At 43.3% G+C, this 23,803-nt stretch overlaps 1 pseudogene; it reads left to right on the top strand.

Moving 5' to 3' along the window:
- Positions 1–23,803, top strand: part of LOC137632060 (uncharacterized protein CG43867-like) — a 116,417-nt pseudogene that overhangs the window by 15,372 nt on the left and 77,242 nt on the right.

The raw sequence follows: 23,803 nt of genomic DNA, 5'->3' as shown, positions 1-23,803 counted from the left end.
TGGTCAAAGTCATTTCTTGAGAGCGCCCAGATTAGGGGTTTGATGAGGTCCTGTTGTATGGGTTGCAGCCCTTGATACTTCAGCTCCTGGGGGTCTGTCAGCATCCTAAGAGGATCGCGGGGCTCCGTAAGGAAGACGTACTTACAAGGCAGAGTAATCGTCTAAGTCGACTTCCTTACCAGGTACCTATTTATTTTGGTTTTGTTATATTGATAACTGTCAAAATGAAATAAAAAACTCTTAGCTTATACGATGTAAACATATTTAACTGGTCTCTACCCACCACCCTGGGTGTGAATCAGCTATTATATATTCACCGGCTAAGTTAAATATTTAAAAATGATATTTTAATTATGAAATAAATTTTTGAATATACTTACCCGGTGAATATATAAATTAAACGACCCTCCCTTCCTCCCCAATAGAGACGCAGTGGGATGAGAAGAAATTGAGTCTTTGTTTACATCGAGAGAGTGGTATCTGGCCGACAGTTGGCGCTGGTGGGCACACCCGCAACCTGTATAGCGATCGCTGGCGAGTTTTTACTATTTTTTGTCTGTCGAGCAACAGAGTTGCAGCTATTATATATTCACCGGGTAAGTATATTCAAAAATTTATTTTATAATTAAAATATCATATTTCCTTATTAAGGATTCCAGGTCAACTTCCTAGGACGTGTCACTGCTCACCTTCACACACAGCTTACATAGGCCGCAGCAGTCCTTGACTGCCTGCGAGGTGCAGGGTCCCCTATCCTGGAGTTGCTTTATGAACTCAGGTTCGGGGACCCCGGGCAAGCCGAAGCCAGTATGGCAGGGGACTTACCTCCCTTCCTAAGGGTTGAGTCACCCCATGTAGATAGCGTGGTTTGTATTCAGTTAAGGAACAAATGACAAATTCGTAGATAATTTGTATTTTTCCTAACGATGCAAACCTAGCTATTTACAGTTATGTGCCCGCCAGCCCTGTCCCCCAATATAAGTCCTACCTCTAAGTAAAGTGGCCGAATCACCGGTGTGTGTCATATCAAAAGGGAATAGAATCACAATTTTGGAGTTTGGATTTCTTAATTGTATAAGCTGAGTTGCTCTTGTTAAAAACAAGGAAGGAGGTAATAGGCCTACTTGTAGTCACTAGTATGCCTGCAAGGCAAACTATACATAGAACTCTCTTTTCTGTGATGTTTTCTCATCCTATCTGTTGAGAATTCAGAGTATTTTTTTTAGGGGGTGGGGAGTTTACGCTGTAAACCACTCTCGTTCACTTCCCGTTCATCGTCAGTTATTCTTCATAAGTGCTCTTTCTTGATTTAATGAATATGCTTTTGAAGACCTATCTCTATAAGGATCCTCTAAACTAGTCATGTTCAGTGTCTCAGTGACATTATCTTCCTATTTTGCTGTCAGCTCGTCCAGTTTGACAGGTTTAAATGGATTTACAATCTATTTGTTGCTGTTTGATATAGTAGTTAAAGATATACAGTTCATGGATTGGCTGTATGACTTTGCATCTCATATTTCAGTTTTGTTAAATTGTCATGTGATTGAAATAGTGATTAAAGTTTCATAGATTGTTCTCAACTTAACTACTTGTGTAGTTAGGTTGTTGCTATTAAGTTGCGATGAAATATAAACATCAAAACTATTTTTCTAAAAACACTACAGTACATCTTGTTCAATTTTTTCATATTTTCTTAAAGTCGTCTCCCACTTCCTTATCTCGATCCAGGTTTCTCTATTATATCTGTTTGTTATCACGTCTACTAGTGGGGTCCCTGTTGGAAATCTCACATAAATAAGAAATTGTAGGACTTTCAGCAATACAATCCACGACATTTTTTCTACTAAACTAGATGTAATGTTTCTAGAAAAAGGTCTTTTATACATCAAAACTAACAGTACCTTCCTTTGTTCCTTCTCTGCGTGCTAGTCAAATTAGGTCAATTCCTTTCACTGGGGATTCATCGGATTCCTCGGACGGGGAAGATCACTGCGGAGGCTCCGACTCGCAAGGACTTTCATCTCTCACACCTTCCTCCTCGGCAGAGTTCTCTTCCAGCTCCCCGTCGAAAAGTAAAACATCGTCTCTTTCACCAGCTAAATTGTCAGGTTCTTCTCCGTCAAAAAGCATGAGAAGAGGTAAGTGGTCATATATCAACTCATTTTCTTTTTTATTAAAATTGTAGAGAGTAATACTTACGGCATGTACAATTACAATACAAGGATTGTGTGTTATGTATGCATGTTTTTTTTTTTTATATTTACCCTTTTTTGTCTGCACATATGTGTTACTGTTATTAAAGTTTTGGTTTACTTGACTGTGATTAAGATTTGTGTTAACTTTTAAAGAAGAGCAGTGCTTTACCTATATTTTGGGCAGATTACCATAATCAAAGCATATTTTACTTAGCAAGCAATTTTAGTTATTTTTCTCTTTTTTGCAATACCAGCAAAGTTGGTCATAACCCGTTACTAATTGGTTTAAAGCAGAATGACTATTTGAATCTCATTTTCTTCAACTGCAGATTTCATTACAATTTTACGTGAATTAGATTTTAGAATTGATTTCTCTATTTGCTTGCAAAAATGTTGGTTTTTCATTTTGATTCCTCTTAAGAATGTGAAATATTTACTGCATGATCTGAGATTTTCCAACTATTTAACCCTTTTACTCGAGGCTATTTGGAACTTTCCATCCCTTAACCCCCAGGGTTTTTTTTTTCAAGCACATTTTGCTATATATATTTTTTAAATTGCTCTAACAGCCTTAATTTTTGTCATAGAGAGGTCAGGTTGGTCTCATTCTTTTGGAAAATGCCTGAAGTTTCTCAAAAAGTTATCAAAAATATGCAAAAAAAAATTTAAATAGCAGTTTTTTGCAACGTTTTGTGAAACGTACCAGTACGTTCTTTTGGAGGTAAAAGGGTTAAAAAAAAGTTTAAATTATTGGAATATGTTTGGTTGTTCGTAGTACTTGAAGCATTCATTAAAGCAAAATTAAATCGGGAGACAGTCCTATATGTACTAGATGTTTAAATCCTCAGCTTTATGAAAATTGAAATGAAATTTGGACTCGATAATTAATATGGAGACAGCTTTTGTATACTGTAGTGTAAGTGTACGCGTACAGCTAGAATATATTTTTGTACAGAAAAATAATATAACCAGAAATTCATATGAACTATGTCTTATTATGTGTTATTTGAACTAAGTATGAAATAACCATTGAACATTTAGTAAGATTAAAAAATTACAGGAAGGTGACAAATTACATTCTTTTCATTGCATGTTATTGTTCAGTGTGTTGGAGACTTTAAAGCATGGTATGGTTGATGTACAATTTGCTTTTAAATTCCCTTCCATAAGTATAACAATTCACTCCTAAGTACTAGGAATTATTAATTTTCTAACATGTTAAATCTGCAATTCATACTGTACATATGCACATTGGTAATTTTGTGCTTTATATCCACTAACCTAGTATTGTTCACATGTTCTTTATTCAGGGTTAATATTGTTTAGGATATTCAAGTAAGACTAGATTAAATATCCATGGTGACCAGGGTTGCCAGGTTGGCCTTTTTGGGCCCATAAAACTCCAAATTTGGCCCTTTTTCGTGCTAGATAACAAAATTTGGCCTTTTTGAAATTGGTTAGCCTTAAATGCTATATTTTTGGCCTTTTTCTACTATTAGGTTGGCCTTTAAAAGTTGCAGTTGATCAGACGTTGGCCTTTTCTCATTTTGAAAACCTGGCAACCCTGATGGTGACTTGTAAGTTGTTGAACAATTCATTTGGTTCTGATACAGGTTAATTTAGTTCGTGATTTGTACTTTTATTTCTCATTTGATCTTTAGGAATCCCCTACCATACAGTTATTTAAATCTTCAATCAGTGTTGAACTAAGAATGAAGAGTAATTGAAGAGTAATCTCTCCAATATTTTGTTCCTTTCATAATGCAAAGCCCAATGGAAGTTATTACTTTCAATAAATAACAGTTGATGCACTGCTCTCTTTACTGAAGGACTTGCTCAATGTCCTTTCAATTCAATCCAAGAGAAAATATCACTCAATGCCGTCAGTGGTAACGTCACAATGACGTCACAAACGGTAGCCAATCACCGAGTACAATAGCTCGAGGCAACAGAGCTATGCTGTATCTGGTAACACTGTGACTGCCGTGGCTGTTGCATGCACAGCAAGAGCCGTTATTCTCCCCTCGAACGCAGCTGAGTATGAATGTGACGCTCTTGTTCCGGCCGCTGCGGATGGCCGACGCACATTAGCCCTAATCTCAGATTGCTAAATAAACACAGCCCTATATAGTCACTGTAATCACAAAACAAAGTCACTGTCAGTGTATACATCCAAACGAAGTTATGGTTCACAACTGCTAACGAACTTGGTTACGATGAACACAAACACTTCTTGCATTGTCCAGGCTGGTTGAAGAAGTTCACTAAATGATCGAAATTCACTTATGGCAAATCAATCACTGCGCCATCTTAGTTATCATTAGATATAAAGTAAATAAGGTTTTCACAGAAACACTTGCGTAAGTTCTTAAGCCATATAATGAGTGAAAGTAATCAAAATAAACGTAATACACTGGAGGAGCTGTGAACAGTGGCGGGCTACGGGAAAGACTGGTTGCAATAATACCAGATAATTAAAATATGAAATGCATGCCACATGAGATTATATAAATGCTACATAGTATTCCCTATGCTCCAATAAACAATAATACTTGCATACATGTATTCCTAACACAACATATATGCTAAATGTGTATTAGCAATAAAGGTACATATAACAATGATAATCATATATACTGTATAATGTATATGTAAATAATTATAATGATAATCCATCAGTCTTTGGACGGGTTCTCCATTGGGACAGTCATCTCCACGCTCCAAGTGATTTAACGGTGAAGCCCCAGGCACAATCGTGGATAGCAAAACCAGGAGACACAGGTTCGTTCCTTTTCACCCTAATCCCCGTTTCCTATCCCTACCGGAGATAACCACACATATGTAACCAATGAAGAACACGTCTCTGCAACTTTGTCACTGGACTCAGCATCAGAAGATTTTTTAAAGGGTGAGTATTTAGACACTAACGTGAGCTCTTTGTGTAGTTTACCCTATCGTTCTTTTCCCAGTTTTTATAGAGTCTAGTTCATATCTAGGTCACTTGTCGTCCGCTTAGCTGGGTCTGAAGGTCAGGAAGACACTCCCACCTCCTAAAGTGTGAGTCTCCTTAGAAAGTAGTTCGAGGTAAGTATTTGTGTTGGAACTAATAAAAATTTTAAGTAATTTTTATTTTTCTTAACATACTTACCGAGAACTACTTTCGGGTAATGGCCCTCCCTACTTTCCCCGAGTGCCTTTCTGCCCTTGCAGGGACTTTTTGCACCATCCGAGGAACTTACTGACTAACGGGACCCAAGCTGATGCCAACCTAGCTCAGGTCTACCCGCAGGGCACGTTCTCCTTACTCCTGGGTTAGTCCTCCATAGAAAACGGACGTAGGGTATACTACACAAAACTCTGGTCGGTAGAGAGGAGATTACAGGTAACTCCTAAGAAAGTAGTTCTCGGTAAGTATGTTAGGAAAAATAAAAATTACTTAAAATTTTTTATTTTGTTTTTTAGACTAAAATAAATATTAACTTGTGAGCAGAACCAAAATGTATTTAATTTTGACTATTTTAACAATGAAGGTTTTTTAGATGTGAAATATATTTTCGATGGAAGCCCGGACGACATTGTTTGGGACGGTGACTCTTTTTTTTAAGTTTGCTAAGACTTTTGATTTGCAAGTGCTGTGATTAATAAACTGTGGTTTTGAATTCAGAGGTATGTAAGATTAGAATGCAACACTTTATTAAAGCTGAGATACTTATACACATTTTCCGAATTATTGTATGAACATTGAATTTGACAGCTTAATTTATATTTTCTGAAGATACAGCATATGCTATATCTCTTAAAGTTAAGGCTTTTGCTTTTAGGTGGGTTGTTTCTGCATTGTAATGAAGGGAGCAAAGCTGTAAAATATGGAATTAATGCCAACATTAGATAATGGCGTATATTGGTAACATTGTTAAATGAAAATGAAGCACATGTACTGTTAGGTCGATAATTTCTTTCATTATACTTAACCCTCTTACCCCAAAGGACGTACTGGTAAGTTTCACAAAACTCATCCCTTTACCCCCATGGACGCACCGGTACGTTCTTGCAAAAAACTGCTATTTACATTTTTTTTTTTGCATATTTTTGATAATTTTTTGAGAAACTTCAGGCATTTTCCAAGAGAATGAGACCAACCTGACCTCTCTATGACAAAAATTAAGGCTGTTAGAGCAATTTAGAAAAAATCGTACTGCAAAATGTGCTTGAATAAAAATAACCCTTGGGGGTTAAGGGTTGGAAAGTTCCAAATAGCCTGGGGGTAAAAGGGTTAAATTCTACCTCATAAAGGTTGAAACAAGAATTTAAGATAAGCGAGTACAGTGAGCCCTCGTTTATCGCGGTAGATAGGTTCCAGACCCTACCGCGATAGGTGAAAATCCGCGAAGTAGTGACACCATATTTACATATTTATTTAACATGTATATTCAGACTTTTAAAACCTTCCCTTGTACGTAGTACTGTTAACAAACTACCCTTTAATGTACAGAACACTTAATGCATGTACTACAGTACCCTAAACTAAAACAGGCACAAATATTAAAGGCGATTTTATATCATGCGTTTCCTAAACACGCCAAAAAGATCGATAAAAAATGGCAACCAAGGTTTTGTTTACGTTTATCTCTGATCATAATGAAGAAACAAACGAATTTACACATCTGTGTATAGGTTAGTTTTTGCTTCGATTATATTGATTATTCAGTACAGTATGTTGATTTTGTTATTTACCAATGTTTTACTTAATTTTTCTTATGACTTCCAAATGAAATGTTTTTCTTTATTACGCTGCCTGAAACGACGGCGTCATAAAGTACGCTCAGTAAACAACCACGCTCAGTAAACAAATGAAGGCATGTAACGCGCATGATGAAAGTGATAAATAATGATGTTACAGTAAAAGCTTTTAGAAAATGTGTTATTACAAATATTATTTACCGTATCTATATAAAATCATACAGTACATACGTAGCAAAGCAGGAAAACAATTTACGAGAGAGAGAGAGAGAGAGAGAGAGAGAGAGAGAGAGAGAGAGAGAGAGAGAGAGAGAGAGAGAGAGAGAGAGAGAGAGAGAGTTGTTTTACGTACGTACTGTAAATGTAAATTTTAAACAAAAAAATATGATAGGTTATAACATGTATATTCAGACTTTTAAAACCTTCCCTTTAACTTAATGCATACTAAACTAAAACAGGCACAAATATTAAAATGTTAGAATATTAAAGTAAAAAATAAAGATTGTTACTGTACTCACCACGAAAGAAGTTGAAGAAAAACTTGAATGATGATAGCGATGAATTTGCTGCACAGTAGAAATGATGATGATGAAGCTGATGATGTCTTCTACTGTGCAGCCAATGATAGTATTTCATGTCCCTTCAGACGGAGGTGTCTTTTCCTGGGACACCTCTTCAACTTCTTCCTGGGACACTTCTTCAATTTCTTCCGAAGGCGTACTAGCAGGAGGAACTGGCTCTTTTTTTGCGAGGCTGGAAGAACATTGTGATCGGAAGTTGCTGCCGCTGCTTCTTTTTTTGCTCGAAGAGCATCCTGTAGGGAGTCATGTCGTCATCGATCTTGTTGCAGAATTGCATAGACCGAACCATATCCTCGTCCCACTCTTGCGACATTTCTTTCACCTCCTTCGCATGGTTGCAGAACTTGGCAAGCCGTTCTAATGTTAAGCCCGTTTCTTCGACATTTTCTTGGGTCTCTTCCTGCGTTTCACTCTCTTCTTCACTGGCCGATTTTGTCAGGTCTTCTAGGTCTGCGTCAGTTAGCGGCTGGGAATGGCAGTCCAACAACTCGTCGACGTCTTCAGTCGTCATGTCGCCAAACCCGTCACCCCCAATTATCGCAGCCAACTGCACAGATTTGCGTATTGCAGAGTGTTGAATTTCAGACGGTGTAAATCCCTCGTCGTAAACAATCTGGGGCCACAACTTCTTCCAGCTCGCATTAATGGTTGCAGGTTTCATTTCTTGCAGTGCCTTCTGAATGTTCTGCAGGCACGTGGCTAGTGTGTACTTCCGCCAGTACGCCTTCAAATTGAAATTTTCATCTTCATCTTCTTGGGCAGCATCCACACACGCAACGAGGTTCGCCAAGGTATTCTTCGTGTAGAGGGCCTTGAACGCCCTGATAACCCCCTGGTCCATCGGTTGAATTAATGACGTGGTGTTGGGTGGCAGAAACTCAACCTGAATGCCCTCATGCGACAGGTCAGTTGCGTGTCCACCAGCGTTATCCATAAGGAGAAGGATCTTGAATGGCAAGCCCTTCTCTAAGAGATATTTGCTGACTTGCGGGATAAAATACTGGTGGAACCAGTTGGAAGTCAGCATCTTCGTAATCCATGCTTTTTGATTATGCATCCAGTACACGGGAAGGAGATTCTTATTTTTATTTTTCAAAGCGCGAGGATTTTTCAGCTTGTAAATAAGCCCCGGCTTTAGCAAAAATCCAGCAGCATTGCCACACATCACGAGGGTTACGCGATCTTTGAACGCTTTAAAGCCAGAGGCTTTGGCTTCTTCTTTGAACAGGAAAGTTCGCGACGGCATTCTCTTCCAAAACAAGCCGGTCTCATCCATATTAAACACTTGTTCCGGCTTGTATCCACCTTCAGCGATATTGTTCTTGAAAGTCTCGTTCGCGTAAGTTTCAGCAGCGGTAGTGTCAGCGGAAGCAGCCTCGCCATGCAGGGAAACGCTTTTCAGGGCGAAGCGTTTCTGAAACTTCGCGAACCATCCTTTGCTGGCGGAAAAACGTTGTTTCTGAGGCTAGGAATCAGTGGATGTCCCTGGTTGAGGTTCATCTACATAATCTTCCTCTTCAGCATGGTCGCCATCGTCGTCTTGAGGTTCCTTTGCCGCAAAATTCTCATACAAGCTCAAAGCCTTGGTTCGGATGGTGTTCATATCCAAGGCTATGTTCTTCTTCCGGCAGTCGGCAATCCACACTGCTAAAGCACCTTCCATGCGTACGATCGTTTTATTACGCGTGGTAACGACTCGCTTAGCTGATCTGCTAAAGGTGATGGTAGCCGTCTTTCTAATGTTTGCCTTGTCCTTCTTGATGTAGCGAACGGTGGATTCGTTCACTCCAAAATGGCGGGCTGCGGCCGCGTAACTTCTGCCTTCTTTTAATATATCGAGAAGCGTCACCTTCTCAGCAATCGTCATCATCTTTCGGTGGCGTTTAGGCTCACTACCAGCCTTAGTAGAAGCAGAACGCTTGGGAGCCATTGTACAGTAATGTTTAACAGAAAGTTCAACAAAAAGTTCAACTTAAAACAGTCACGCATAGCACAGATTAAAGTTCACAATAACGTAGCAACATCTACACAGCGATAGAGCGGCAGACAAAGTGGCCACGAAAAGATGCTGGAGGTTGGAGAAGTGGTCAAAACACCAATCACAGGCTAGATTACAAAACTTAGGTTCTGATTCGTCATCTATCAGCGCTTGAACCAATCACAATCCGTCTTATATGCTACGTAGTAGTTACCAATTCAAAGTACAAGGTACCTTACGTACTGTATACAGTACAGCTTTACGTACGCTATTTTACGCTTGTTTTGTTGTAGGATATGTCTCTCTCTCTCTCTCTCTCTCTCTCTCTCTCTCTCTCTCTCTCTCTCTCTCTCTCTCTCTCTCTCTCTCTCTCTCTCTCATCACTGTTTTTGTTTCTTGTCCTATTGTGTGTTTTATTGGATATCTCTCTCTCTCTCTCTCTCTCTCTCTCTCTCTCTCTCTCTCTCTCTCTCTCTCTCTCTCATCACTGTTTTTGTTTCATTTTTCATTCTATGTGTGTCAATCTCTCTCTCTCTCTCTCTCTCTCTCTCTCTCTCTCTCTCTCTCTCTCTCTCTCTCTCTCTCGTACGCTTATTCGAGATGTGATTTTTGCAACAAAGATTATTATTAGATGCAGTACTACGTACGTATACATACAAAAGATTCATGGAAAAGATGCACATCCATTACATTTGTAGTACAGTAGTAGCCATCAGCAGCCTTACACCATTCTAATACGGTATGACTGCATCTGATTTGCGTTTCATGTTCGATTTAATTTTACTACGTACTGTATACTGAATTATCGTATGATCACATTCTCTTTTCGTGTTTTATTTCTTTCTGTACTGAATTTTATGTCATATGTAAAGCAATGAACAATCAGTAAGAGCAGATATTACTAATTACAGTATTAATGGAATTACAGGTAACGAAATATCGTATTTGGGGTCTTCATATATCGCGGTATTTTCAAAATTTCCGGAAAATCCACGATATGTTTATATATATGGGTTATGAAAAAAATCCGCAAAGTGGTGAATCCGCGATGGTCGAACCACGAAGTAGCGAGGGCTCACTTTAATGCCAAAACTAGATAATGGCGTACATTGGTGACGTTAAATTGCTATGAAGTACTGTAATGGTAGGGGGATAATTTCTCTCATATTTAAATTCCACTTCATGAAGGTTGAAACAAGAATTGTAAGATCATCTAGTAATGCCAAAACTAAATAATGCCGTAAGTTGGTAACATTAAATCACAATGAAGTACTGGTAGAGTAATAATTTCTTTCACTATACTGTACTTAGATTCCACTTCATAAAGGTTGAAATAAAACTTTAGGATCAGCCCCTCATCTTTAGCTATGAATTTCATTGAAGTTAGGCATGGTTCTCATTTGTTTTTGATAAATTTTAAGATAAAACCTATTAATGATAGTTTGAATCGTGGAAAACATTGATACGTATATTCATATTTTTCATTTCTCAAGACTGATATTTTATTATTGCATTTTATTTTCACATAGCTATATATTAGCAGTTAAAACCTATAAAATGATTGCAAGTGTAAAGCCACATGTTATACTATATTTAAACATTAACACTGTATAAGCCAAGCTTCAAGAGAAAAGCTATATGAATAGTAAGGGAGGTTTATAGAAATAAATTACAAGCTTTATTACAGTGATCAATAAGTGTATGTGTGCTTGTTCTAATGATATATTATGTGAAAGATAAAAGTAAATATGAATCTTCTAATTTTTCTGATAATAGAAAAATTATTAGGCCGTGTATTCTGTCGCAATAGTACAAAACTTAGAGTAATGTTAATTTTGTAATTTTCAAAATCAATCATTTCGATTCAAGGAGGGGCTAGGAAATACATTGCTTATCAGGAAATTAAATATTGTTCTTTATGGAACATTTTATTGTGGGCTATAATATTACAAAAATAAGGGATTAAAAATTTATAGAAATGAAATGAATCCTTGTTATATCTCCTCAGAAGGATAAGTAATGTATTCAGTTTTAATTTTTGTAAGTTTTTTCATTAATAACAATTGAATTGGTTTTTCCACAGCATAGGGACAGTGTCACCTCGGAGAGAAAGTTCCCTGGAAAAGAATGGCTATCTTATAAAACTTGGTGGGAAACTGAAAACATGGAAGAAGTGTTACTTCGTCCTAAAGGAGGGAACACTCACCTATTGGAAAAGTCAGGTTAGTGGGTTATAGTATTATAGTCACTACCCACAAATTTATAAATTTTTATGTTAATTATTCATGTACGGAGTAGTTCTCATTTTGATTTTCAGTCCAAGAATAAATGTAAAAAAATATCTATACAAAAGTATCTTGAAAAGAATTGTTAAATTAATAACCTTAAAAGGTAAATAATTCTTTTAGGTAACATTTAAAGATATGAAACTGTTCTTTTTTTCCCACTGTTTTCGTGTTTTAAGGTTTATTTCATTTATAACCTTAAAAAAGGTGACTTACATTTGCTTCGTAGCTTTGAATACAGTTCATAAACTGTGGTCTCTAGTAATAGAGATGAAAAGAAAACCCCTTTAGCACAATTTACATCCAATAGATCAGCTCAGTATCCCCATCTTTCCAGCCCCTAATCTGAAAAATTTCTCAGGGTAGAATTGGATTTCAACTAGAGATAAAAACCAAAGTTCTATATGTGTTGGATGCAATGAATTAGCTCAGTATCCCTGGGTTTCCAGTTTTCCTAATTGAATGAATTTATAGGCAGAAAAGAATTCCATGAGATGCAGTTAAAACATTTTCAAACTTAATCTCCGACTTACTTATGTGTCACGTGGTATATTTTGTAACCTTTTAACTGGTATTAGCAATACATAGTTGGAGATTAGTGTTAAACTATGTATGTTAACACAGAGGAAGCGTCTTCAGAACAGGTGGGTATATCACTGTTAAGAATGTTATGGAAAATATTTCACTGATTAATTTGGTTAAGAGTATATTAACTTTGAAAAAAAAAGTTGGGAGTTTTGAGTACAGTAATTGAGACATAATTTGGATGTGAAATTAAAAAAAAAAAAATCTTTTAATTTCATTATTTGGTAATAGCAAGGAACTAGTACCAAAGTACAGTGTTTATTAGTTTTGGATTTTCATATCTTCCACGAATCAGAGCGACATTCATCGGAAACCCGCAGGCCAAATTACTCTCAACGAAGTTTGTCGAGTTACCCATTCAGAAGGAGCTCACACTTTCGAAGTCAACACGGGCAAGAAGACTTACTACCTCACTGCAGATAACACAGCACTGGTGGAAGACTGGGTCAGAGTTTTGCAGGTAATTTTGAATTTTAATTATTTTTTTATAATGCATTAGCAAATTTTTCCCAGTTAGTAACATGAATATCCCCTAGTCTAAGAAAAATATGAACCTCTGTGGAGAATTCTTTATCCTATCAGGAATACCCTGTAATGTATGAATAAGGTAAGGTTAAGGTTTTCCATATTTTAGATTTTAGTAGTATTGTTGTAACAAAAATCGTTAGTTGTTCCGTAACCGAAATACAAACCACGCTATTTACAAAGGGTTTACTTTTAGCGCAGCTGAAATGACGAGCCAATAGTTTTTAATGAGGGTTAATTACCCCCTCGCTAGTTAGCGGGGGGGGGGGGGAGGGTAGCTTGCTACCCCTCCCCCCTCCACACACCGGTGACTTGCTTCACTTCACTTTTGGCTCGGCGGTGATCAGACGTGTCTGCTCATCGCCTTCGTGACAGCCTTTAATTTTCTGCTTTTTCTTTTCAGCGTGTGTGTTGGTTGGAAGTTGACCTTCAGTTATTTTCTTTACTATGCGTACATGCCCTGGAGTCGCCGGCCGTCCTTGTGGGACTTTTATGTCGGACGTTAATACGGATCCACACACCCTCTGCCCTCAATGTCGGGGCCGTCGGTGTGACCAGGAGAACATGTGCCGTGAGTGCAGGGAGTGGTCTGCCTCCCAGGGGGAGAGGTTTGGTCGTCGGCGTAAGAAGAAGTCCAAGAGAGACCGTTCTCCTCCGGGGTTAGCCTTGAAGGAGGAAGGTTCTCGGGACTCTTCTTCCGCCGCCCAAACCTCCTCCGAAGCTCCCCCTCGTCCGCCTCCTAAGGAGAGTCGTCCGAGTGGGAGCGCAGGCCCTTGTTCTGTTTCCCTACCTTCGGTGGGGGGAGAGGGCGTCGCCTCCCATAGCGAGGCGGTTCCCCCTCCTCCTCCGGGGGAGGTTATTGATAATGCCTTATCCAGTGATGATCTTTTACAGATTTGGTCGTCCCTGGGGCTTAAGGGCTTGCCCTCCAGGGTCACTCTTATTGACCTTGTCTCGTTGGGGGCCGCTGTTAAGCAGTCGCCGATGGTAGCAGAGGTAGACCCTCTGTCTATTGTCGACGTCGTGGTGACAGAGGCCTCCGACGTGGCTGGGCCTTCCGCCGCAGGTGCTGTTGCTGGTGATGGTGCTCAAGGCTCTCCTCCTCCTTCCGTGCATCCTTCGAAGGGGGAAGTGAGTCCTTCGGTCTCGACTGCTGTTCAGCTTCCTTCTGAGGGAAGTGTTTTGACGGAGACTCCCCTTCGGAGGACCGATGGTCCCGACGATCTCCCCCGAGGCCGCCTCCGCCGTAAGGCTCACCGCCCTCTACGCTACAAGGGCCTCCCTTCCCCTTACAAGGGGACTAAGAGGCGCCTTTTTGGGTCTTCGTCCTCCGGGGGGGGACTCTCCTCGTCAGCCTCAACCTACTGCTCCGCCCTCCTTGAACCTCTCTGCAGACCGCTCACCATCTCCTGCCGGATCTTCGCCTTCTGGAGAACTCGTCACCCGACGGGCAACGGTCCCTTCGGGGCTAAGGGATTCTTCCCTTACGCGAGCAGTGCTAGCGCACAAGCGCTCTCCTGCTCGCCAGCGCTCACCTGCTCGCCAGCGATCTCCTGCTCGTCGACGATCTCCTGCTCGCCAAGACTCTCCTGCTCGTCGGCTCTCTCCTGATGTTCGCCCCCCTCGCCAGCGCTCTCCTGCTCGTCAGCTCTCTTCCGAGCGTCAGCGCTCATTTGAGGACCCTCGCCCTGCGGTCTCTGACCACCCTTTAGTTCCTGCTGAACTCCCTGCTCACCATCTGCCTGGTCCTGTGGCTACGCAACATCGTGCTGCGCGTGTGTCAGAAACACATGTTCGCCAACGCGCCAGCGATCTTCCCGTTCCTGCTCGTGAACGCGCCGCGCCACCTGTCCTCTCACAGGACACGCATCGACCTTCTGCTCGCCAGCGATCACCAGCTCGCCAGCGATCACCTACGCGCCAGCGATTACCTCCACGCCAGCGTTCACCTGCTTGCCAGCGCGCACAGGCGATCTTAGTATCGCCTATTCAACAGCGACAACTAGCGCGCCGACGTTCGCCAACGCTCCTGAAGGAACATGGTTCGCCAGCTTCTAGCTCGCCATCGCGCGATCGCCCGCCTGCACATGCTGCTCGCCATCGCTCGCCATTGCACGATCGACCTCCTGCGCATGCTGCTCGCCATCGCACGACCCTGCACGATCGCCCGCTTACGCATGCTGCTCCTCATCGCACAACCCTGAACGATCGCCCTCCTGCGGATGCTGATCACCATCGCACCCCATCACGCGATCATTCACCTGCGCATGCTGCTCGCCATCGCTTGCCCCTGCACGATCGCCCGCTTACGCATGCTGCTCCTCATCGCACGACCCTGAACGATCGCCCTCCTGCGGATGCTGATCACCATCGCACCCTATCACGCGATCATTCACCTGCGCATGCTGCTCGCCATCGCTTACCATTACGCGGTCATTCACCTGCGCATGCTGCTCACCATCGCACACCAGTGCGTCGACATACCACATCGCGCCATCGCCAACTTGAGCGACTGCACTCACCAGCTCGTCATCGATCGCCTGTGGATCTACATCGCCAGCGATCTTCCTCACCTACGCGGCAGCACGATCCCTCGCCGTCGCGCCAACGCTTGCGTTCGTCGCCTCGGACACGTGTTCATTTACCTGCCCACCCTCGCGCCCACTCGCCTGCGCGCCCGCGCGACCATTCGCCTTCGCGCGACCATTCCCCCTCGCGCGACCATTCGCCCTCGCGCGACCATCGTTCGCGGCGAATTCCACAGCCGGTGGTAGCAGCAAGGACGCGTGCTCCTAGACGGCACTCGGGATCACCTCCATCCAAGCACAGGTTGGTAGTGCAGGACGAAGACAGGTCAGTACAGCATTCTTCCCCACCTTCTTTTCAGGCAGGTACCGTCGTGTCCACTCCAAAGGAGTTAGTGAGGGTTATGAAACCAGCACTCGCCGGCCAGGTAACAAACCAGCGGCTGTCTCTCCTACACTGAAGAGAAAGAGAGGAGTGGACTTCGTGGTGACTTCCCCCAGGGCGAAGTTGGTTCCCAAGAGGTCGGTCTCGAAGGTCCCTTCTCCTGCACGAGTACTCTCTCCTTCTCATGTGGACGAGGCCTTTCCGTCCTCAGGTGAGTCCAGTGGGGCGGTAGTCTTCCCCTCGGCACCAGGGGGGGAGACTTCGCTTCAGGCAGGAGAATCGTCTCGTGAGGAATGGGCCCCTCGAACCTCGTTGTTGGGATCCTGTATCCCTCCCAGGAGGGAACCCAAGGATTCCAAGACCGTCCCTAAGTCCTCTGCAAGGATTCGTCAGGAACCCACGACTACCTAGGGGAATGTCCACGTATTACCCCAGGAAGAGATTCCTGGGGCAGGAGACTTAGCTGCCAGCCCGCAGGGAGGAGAACAGCAAGAGTCTGAACATGCCTTCTGGCAGGTCCTAAGCCTGATAAGGACACTTAACAGACTTACGGATCCAGTCATTGCCCCCCGTGAAGGCAAAGACACGATTCTGGATGAAGTGTTTGACGTTCGGAAGGCCCCTAAGACCAGTGCAGCTCTACCCTGGTCTCGGGGGCTGAAGAGTGCCAGAGCTAGAGCCAACGCTCAGCTCGCACTTCTTGCCTCCTCCAGTCATTCCACTGCCGGGAACAAGCTCATCCTTCCTCCTCGCCTTCAGCAGAGGAGGTATTTCGAGATCCTGGGTGAGCACAACCTCGCTCTTCCTCTCCATCACTCTGTGGAGGAGCTGGCGAAGGGAGGTCCCCTGGAGAAACTCTCTGCCCGGCAGGTGTTGTTCTCGGCGGCAGAGATCCTTAACCACGAGAAGGTCGCTAAGTGTGCCATGCAGGCCACTTCGTGGCTGGACTTCTGGCTAGGATCCCTGGGCATCCTATTGCGATCGGAGGACTTGTCCAAGGAGACCAATAGGAAGGCCCTAGAGACCTTCTTGCTCTCGGGCACCCGCTCCATCGAGTTTTTGGCGCACCAGGTTACCACCCTGTGGGCCAACTCGGTGTTGAAGCGTCGCGATGCTGTGTCCGAGAGATTCCATCCGAAGGTCCCCGCCGTAGATGTGTGTAGGCTCCGACATGCTTCCCTTCTGGGGGAGAGCCTGTTTGAGCCTCAGGACTTGGAGCGAACGGCTGAGAGGTGGAGGAAATCCAGCACGGACTCCCTCCTCCACAGGGCCCTTACAACTTGGCCCTATAAGCCTCCAGCCCCGCCACAACAGCAGCAACAGCCTCGTAAGGCTCCCAAACAGGCACCGGCAGCTAAGAAAGTGGTGTCTAAGCCCCAGCCCTTTCCAGCCAAGGTCAAGAGGGGCGGTAAGTCCTCCAGGGGAGGCAAGACTCCTAGGGGTGGCGGCCGCGGCCGCAAGCCCTAGGGGTGGCAGTCCCCCTGCGTGTCCACCTGTGGGGGGATGCCTTCAGCGTTGCGTCCGCAAGTGGCAGCAACACGGGGCCGATGCTTGGACGGTCTCAGTGATCAGCCAAGGTTATCGCGTCCCGTTCACGTCATCTCAACCTCCCCTGAATAAACTACCTCTGGAAATAAGAAAATGTATAAATGTTAGTTCTGAATAAACTACCTCTGGAAATAAGAAAATGTATAAATGTTAGTTCTGATTTATTCAAAAAGAAACTTAAGCAATATTTTTTAAATTTTACTTGAATGTATATATATCCTAAATTTTTACAATCCAATTATTGTGAATTTTATGTAAATAATGTATATTGTTATGTAACAGAATAACCATTTTATAATGGAATAAAGGTTTTTGACTTTGACTTTTTGACTTTGACAGCGAATCCAGTGTCGTTGAGCTCCTATGCCATGGGATCGGCAAAGGGGCTGGCCCTTCAGGCCGAAGTAGAGACCAAGTTCGAGAAGGGTGCTCTCCAGGAGGTCGTGGACGGCTCCCCAGGCTTCTTCAGTCGACTCTTTCTTGTAAAGAAGGCTACTGGAGGCTGGAGACCCGTCATCAATCTCTCAGCTCTGAACAGGTTTGTCAAACAAACCCGGTTCAGCATGGAGACAGCAGACACGATCAGACTTGCGGTGAGACCACAAGACTTCATGTGTACACTGGATCTAAAGGACGCGTACTTCCAGATCCCAATCCATCCGTCTTCCAGGAAGTACCTGAGATTCTGCCTAGACAACAAGATCTACCAGTTCAAGGTGCTGTGTTTCGGTCTCTCCACAGCTCCTCAGGTGTTCACCAGAGTGTTCACCCTGATTTCATCTTGGGCGCACAGGAACGGCATTCGTCTCCTTCGTTACCTAGACGATTGGCTGATCCTAGCAGACTCGGAGTCGACCCTTCTTCGGCACCGAGACAGGCTTCTGGATCTTTGCCAGGATCTGGGGATCGTGGTAAACCTCGAGAAGTCCTCTCTGCAGCCGTCCCAACGACTGGTTTATCTAGGCATGCTAATAGACACCAATCTCCACAAAGCCTTTCCATCAGACGACCGGATAGCAAGGCTGAGGAGGGTGGCGGAACCTTTCCTCAGGCGAAAAGAACTCCCCGCCCAATCGTGGTTGCGTCTCTTAGGCCATCTATCCTCCCTGGCCCGTCTGGTTCCAAACAGCCGCCTCAGGATGAGATCCCTTCAATGGCGGCTCAAGTCCCAGTGGAATCAAGGATCCGATTCCCCGGACATTCTGATCCCAATGGGGTCTCTGGAACAGACGGACTTGCGGTGGTGGCTGGCCGACGAGAACCTGCGGAAGGGAGTGAGTCTTCTCGTCCTCCCCCCGGAATTGACTCTGTTTTCGGACGCGTCAAAAGAAGGGTGGGGGGCGCACTTTCTGAACCAGAGGGCCTCAGGCCTTTGGTCAGAATCAGAAAAGTGCCTACACATCAACCTGCTAGAATTGAAGGCCGTCTTTCTGGCTCTTCGGCAGTACCAACGGTTCCTGGCGGGTCACTCCGTGGTGGTGATGAGCGACAACACCACGGTAGTGGCTTATATCAACAAGCAGGGAGGCACTTTTTCGCAACATCTATCCCATCTTGCAGTAGAGACTCTGAGGTGGACCGAAACCCACTCGATAACACGATCAGCTCGCTTCATTCCTGGCAAGAGGAATGTGCTCGCCGACAGTCTGAGCAGGGCTTCGCAGATAGTGAGTACCGAGTGGTCTTTGGATCCTCAGATAGCCAACAAAGTCCTGACTTTGTGGGGTTCCCCGACGGTGGACTTGTTCGCGACAGCCTTGAACTTCAAGCTGCCCCTGTACTGCTCACCAGTCCCGGACCCCAAGGCACTCTGGCAAGATGCTTTCCAGCAACGGTGGGACAACATCGACGTGTACGCCTTCCCACCATTCTGTCTGATGAGAAGGGTGCTCAACAGGACCAGACTATCGGTCAACTGTTCCATGACTCTAGTAGCTCCGCTATGGCATCACGCGGAATGGTTTCCGGACCTTCTGCAACTCCTGACGGAACTCCCAAGGGAGCTTCCTCCACGACACGAGCTTCTCAGACAACCCCACTCCGGTGTCCCTCACAGGGCCGTAGCCTCGCTTCGGCTTCACGCCTGGAGACTATCCAGCGTCTCCTCGCGGAGAGAGGCTTTTCGCAACAGGTTGCGGAGAGAATGTCTCGGCACCTGCGAAGGTCCTCTGAGGGAGTCTACCAAGCGAAGTGGAGAGTCTTTTGTGGTTGGTGTCGTGGAAGGGGTATCTCTCCACTCGATGCCACTATTCCAGCAATAGCGGACTTCCTCGTGTATCTGCGAGAAGAAATGCGCCTTTCTGTCTCGGCAGTGAAAGGCTATCGCTCAGCCTTAAGCTTGGCCTTCAGATTGAAGGGCGTGGATATTTCTTCATCGCTAGAACTCTCTTTACTCATACGTAGCTATGAGCTTACCTGCCCCCAGTCGGAAGTGAGACCCCCTCCTTGGAACGTGGTTCGAGTCCTCAGGTCTCTCAAGAGACCTCCCTTCGAGCCATTACGCCAGGCCTCCGATCGCCACTTTCTTGGAAGACGGCTTTCCTACTCGCCTTGGCCTCGGCCAAGCGAGTTAGTGAACTTCATGGTCTCTCGTACGACATCGCCCATTCAAGGGGATGGGGGGAGGTAACGTTCAGGTTCGTCCCTGAGTTTGTGGCCAAGACTCAGAATCCTGGAGTGCCGGATCCTCGGTTCGACTCTTTCAGGATCGCGAGTCTCCGTTCTGTAACAAACGACCCAGACCAGCTGCTACTATGCCCAGTGAGGTGTCTGAGGTACTACTTGAAGAGAACGGCTGCAGTCCGTCCTCATGTGCGAGCTTTGTTTGTGAGCACAGGCAGGACAAAGAGGAGGGTCACCAGGAACACCATCTCAGCTTGGATTCGAAGGGTTATCCACCATGCCCTGAATCCTTACCCTCCTCCGTCACGTCGCCCTCGGGCCCACGATGTCAGGGGTATTGCTACATCCCTGGCCTTCAAGAGAAACTTCTCTGTGACGCAGGTACTTCAAGCTGGGGTCTGGAAGCGTCAAACGACCTTCACAGCCCACTACCTGCAAGACGTGACCCACAGGAGCCTCGATACGTTCTCTATCGGCCCTGTGGTGGCTGCACAACAGCTGGTCTAACCTCAGGCTCCTTTTTGGACAAGTAGCAGTAGGTTGAGGGCGTTGTTACCCGTCTTAGTCTGCGTGAATGAAAGAGTATGTCTGACCCTTACTTCTTTCTTCATTCTCCCCTCTCTTGGGGAAGCAGCATCCTGGTCCTCGCATAGCTGACCTCGACCTCTGCAGGTAACCCATGCTTCTTTGTGCTCCTAGTATTAAGCTTAATACTGTTGCGTCTCCCATACCCTGACGAGGTGGTATGGGGAATGTCCTATCCTAGAATTCCTATCTGAAGGTCTCAAGGTCAACTTCATAAGACGAGTCACACTCTCCTCCTCACACTGCTTATGTAGGCCACTCGTTCCTAGCGATGCTAGGAACCTGTGAGGTACAGGGGCTCCCTCTCTCTAGTGCTGCTCACTGAGGGATCGAGCCCCCGGGAAAGCCGAAGTCAGTAAGGCTGGGGACTTTCCACCCTTCCTAAGGGGTAAGTCACCCTTTGTAAATAGCGTGGTTTGTATTTCGGTTACGGAACAAATGACAAATCCGAAGATAATTTGTATTTTTCCTAACCATACAAACCTTAGCTATTTACACATATGTGCCCGCCATCCCTGACCCCCAAGTCAAGTCCTACCTCTAAGTGAAGTGAAGCAAGTCACCGGTGTGTGGAGGGGGGAGGGGTAGCAAGCTACCCTTCCCCACCCCCCGCTAACTAGCGCGGGGGTAATTAACCCTCGTTAAAAACTATTGGCTCGTCATTTCAGCTGCGCTAAAAGTAAACCCTTTGTAAATAGCTAAGGTTTGTATGGTTAGGAAAAATACAAATTATCTTCGAATTTGTCATCTTGGATTGTTTAAATTTTCAAGTCTTCTGAGTTGTTTCCATTTTATTGATAAAATAGAATTGAATAAAACTTTGGTTTTGACGTTGGTTGTAAAGTTTTGTAAACAATAAACTAAAAAATCATAAGAGCCATTACAGTATTTGAAAATAATTTTCAAGTTTTCTTTTAGGTTGGCATTTGGCAAAGCTTTTGACAAAACATTTAAATGTTATTTGTATACATACATACATACATACATATACCAAGGCACTTCCCCCAATTTTGGGGGGTAGCCGACATCAAACAAATTAAACAAAAAAGGGGACCTCTCCTCTCTACATTCCTCCCAGCCTGACAAAGGGACTCAACCTAGTTCGGATGGTAGTGCTATGTATACACTATTAGCAAATTTCTCTACCTTCCTTCTTTTTTTAATGCGTGAATAATTATTTGGTTATATCTTATTGGGAAAAAAATATGATCCTGAGTGTATTAATATATATTTTAGATGTAGTTGAACATAGTCCCACCACAAATTAAATGATAGGCCTTCTATGGGTATTTTTGAGAGTTTAAGGTTGCCTACCATTCTCAATTTTTTATATTTGTATACAGTATAGACAATTATTTTTTATAACAATACAATAATTACTTTGATTATATTTACTGATAATCCACAGCTTTTAAAACAAGCTATCACAGATCCATCAAGTTCACATAAATAAGCTGTTTGTTATTCTTATAAGAAATTATTTTTCTTTTACTGTGCATTAATTAAAGCTTTGTGATAACCAAAGTAGTAATTCATTGCTCCTTCAATTTGCTCCCACATATTTGATTTTTTTTTTCCATTTTTATTTCCATATATATCAATGTATCATCACGTTTTGCTAACAGGAAAATGATTGAGTACAGTAGTCTGTAGATGAGGTATAGTATTTTGTTGTTTAACTTTCAATGTCTTGTATTTTGCATAGACTGTAAAATGCAGTAAAACACATTGCTTTGCATATTGTTTTACATTGCCTGCAAAAAGATCACTCATTACAGCCATTGTCTGGCCCTCCTTGGTCCTATTATTGGGTGGTGAGGGGCCTTGGGCGCTGATCATATATATATATAGTCGGTCTTTAGGGCATTATCAAGCTTGCTATGGCAATGTCACTGTCCCCTGCCTCTGCCATTCATGAGCGGCCTTTAAACCTTTAAAATGAGAAATCTTATTCATAGTACTGTAGTCTTATAAAATTGCAAGATTTTGTGATTGACTCCTCTCTTTGTCTTTCAGAATGTTCTTCGACGAAATGCAAATAAAAGTTACTGCTTAGTAAAGAAGACAATAAGCCAACACTTCAAGGGTGGTTAACAAAGGTCAAGCATGGCCATGCACGCAGATGTTGGTGCGTGTTGATAGGCAAAATGTTCATATATTTCAAGAGTCCTAATGATCAAGTGAGTATGAGATGTATACTACCGGACAGGTACTGGTATTAGTTTTAATTACCCTGTATTAAGAATTCATATTGTTTAGAACTCAAATAGTCTTATTTGGTTTTAGTTAAAATTTTCTTTGGACCCATGTTCTAGTGTTAATGAATCAAAATGAATAAAAAAGGATGCAGAACAAAGATATCTCACAGTGTAACACAAAAAATGAGGCAGAGCGTATGTTTACGTTCATCTGAAATGACGGCCAACCTGTAAACTTGTGGCATTCGGCTTGGCGGGATTTTACTCTCACTGGTCAAATACTGAATACTTGTTCGAAAGTCCTAATGAGCAAGTGAGTATGAGATATACGCTACTGGACTGGTACAGGTATTAGATTTAAGAACCCTGTATTAAGAATTTAGATTGTTTAGAGCTCATATAGTCTTATTTGGTCTGGTTACAATTTTAATTTTTGCAGTATAACAGGTGGAACATTCTTACCGAATAGGATATTTCAGTATTGTGACAATGGTTTTCATATGTTATCATTTTCGCCCATAGGAAACCGACACCTAGTCATGTAAAAGTTTAATCATTGCGTCCTTGATTTCAGAACCCAATTGGCCAAATTAACATGAGGGATGCAAGAGTGGAGGAGGTAGAGAAAGTGTCTGACTCGAGGTAGAGAAAGTGTCTGACTCGGAAGGAGAAGAAGTTGCTGATGATGACACCCCTAAAGAAGATTTAACCATAGGGATTTTCCCTTCTCACCAAGGGCCAACCTACCTCATAATGCCCAACAAACAAGAAAAGGTAAATTAAATCACAGCACGGTAAATATTTTACTTATTAATTCCTTGGATCATTCACATAGTATTAATGACTAAAAATCCTAAATTTATATTGCATTATGCCTGAAGTTTTATTCCAGCTGTTACCAAGTTGTGGAATGATCTTCCTAATCGGGTAGTTGAATCAGTAGAACTTCAAAAATTCAAACTTCCAGCAAATGTTTTTATGTTGACCAGGCTGACATGAGTCTCTTTATAGTTTATAAATGACATTTCTGTTTTTGACGTTGTTAATAGTT

The sequence above is a fragment of the Palaemon carinicauda genome, chromosome 3, assembly GCF_036898095.1.
Source record: "Palaemon carinicauda isolate YSFRI2023 chromosome 3, ASM3689809v2, whole genome shotgun sequence".
Lineage (NCBI taxonomy): Eukaryota > Metazoa > Arthropoda > Malacostraca > Decapoda > Palaemonidae > Palaemon > Palaemon carinicauda.
The sequence above is the reverse complement of the archived record's forward strand: the minus strand, read 5'-3'. Positions and strand labels throughout refer to the sequence as shown.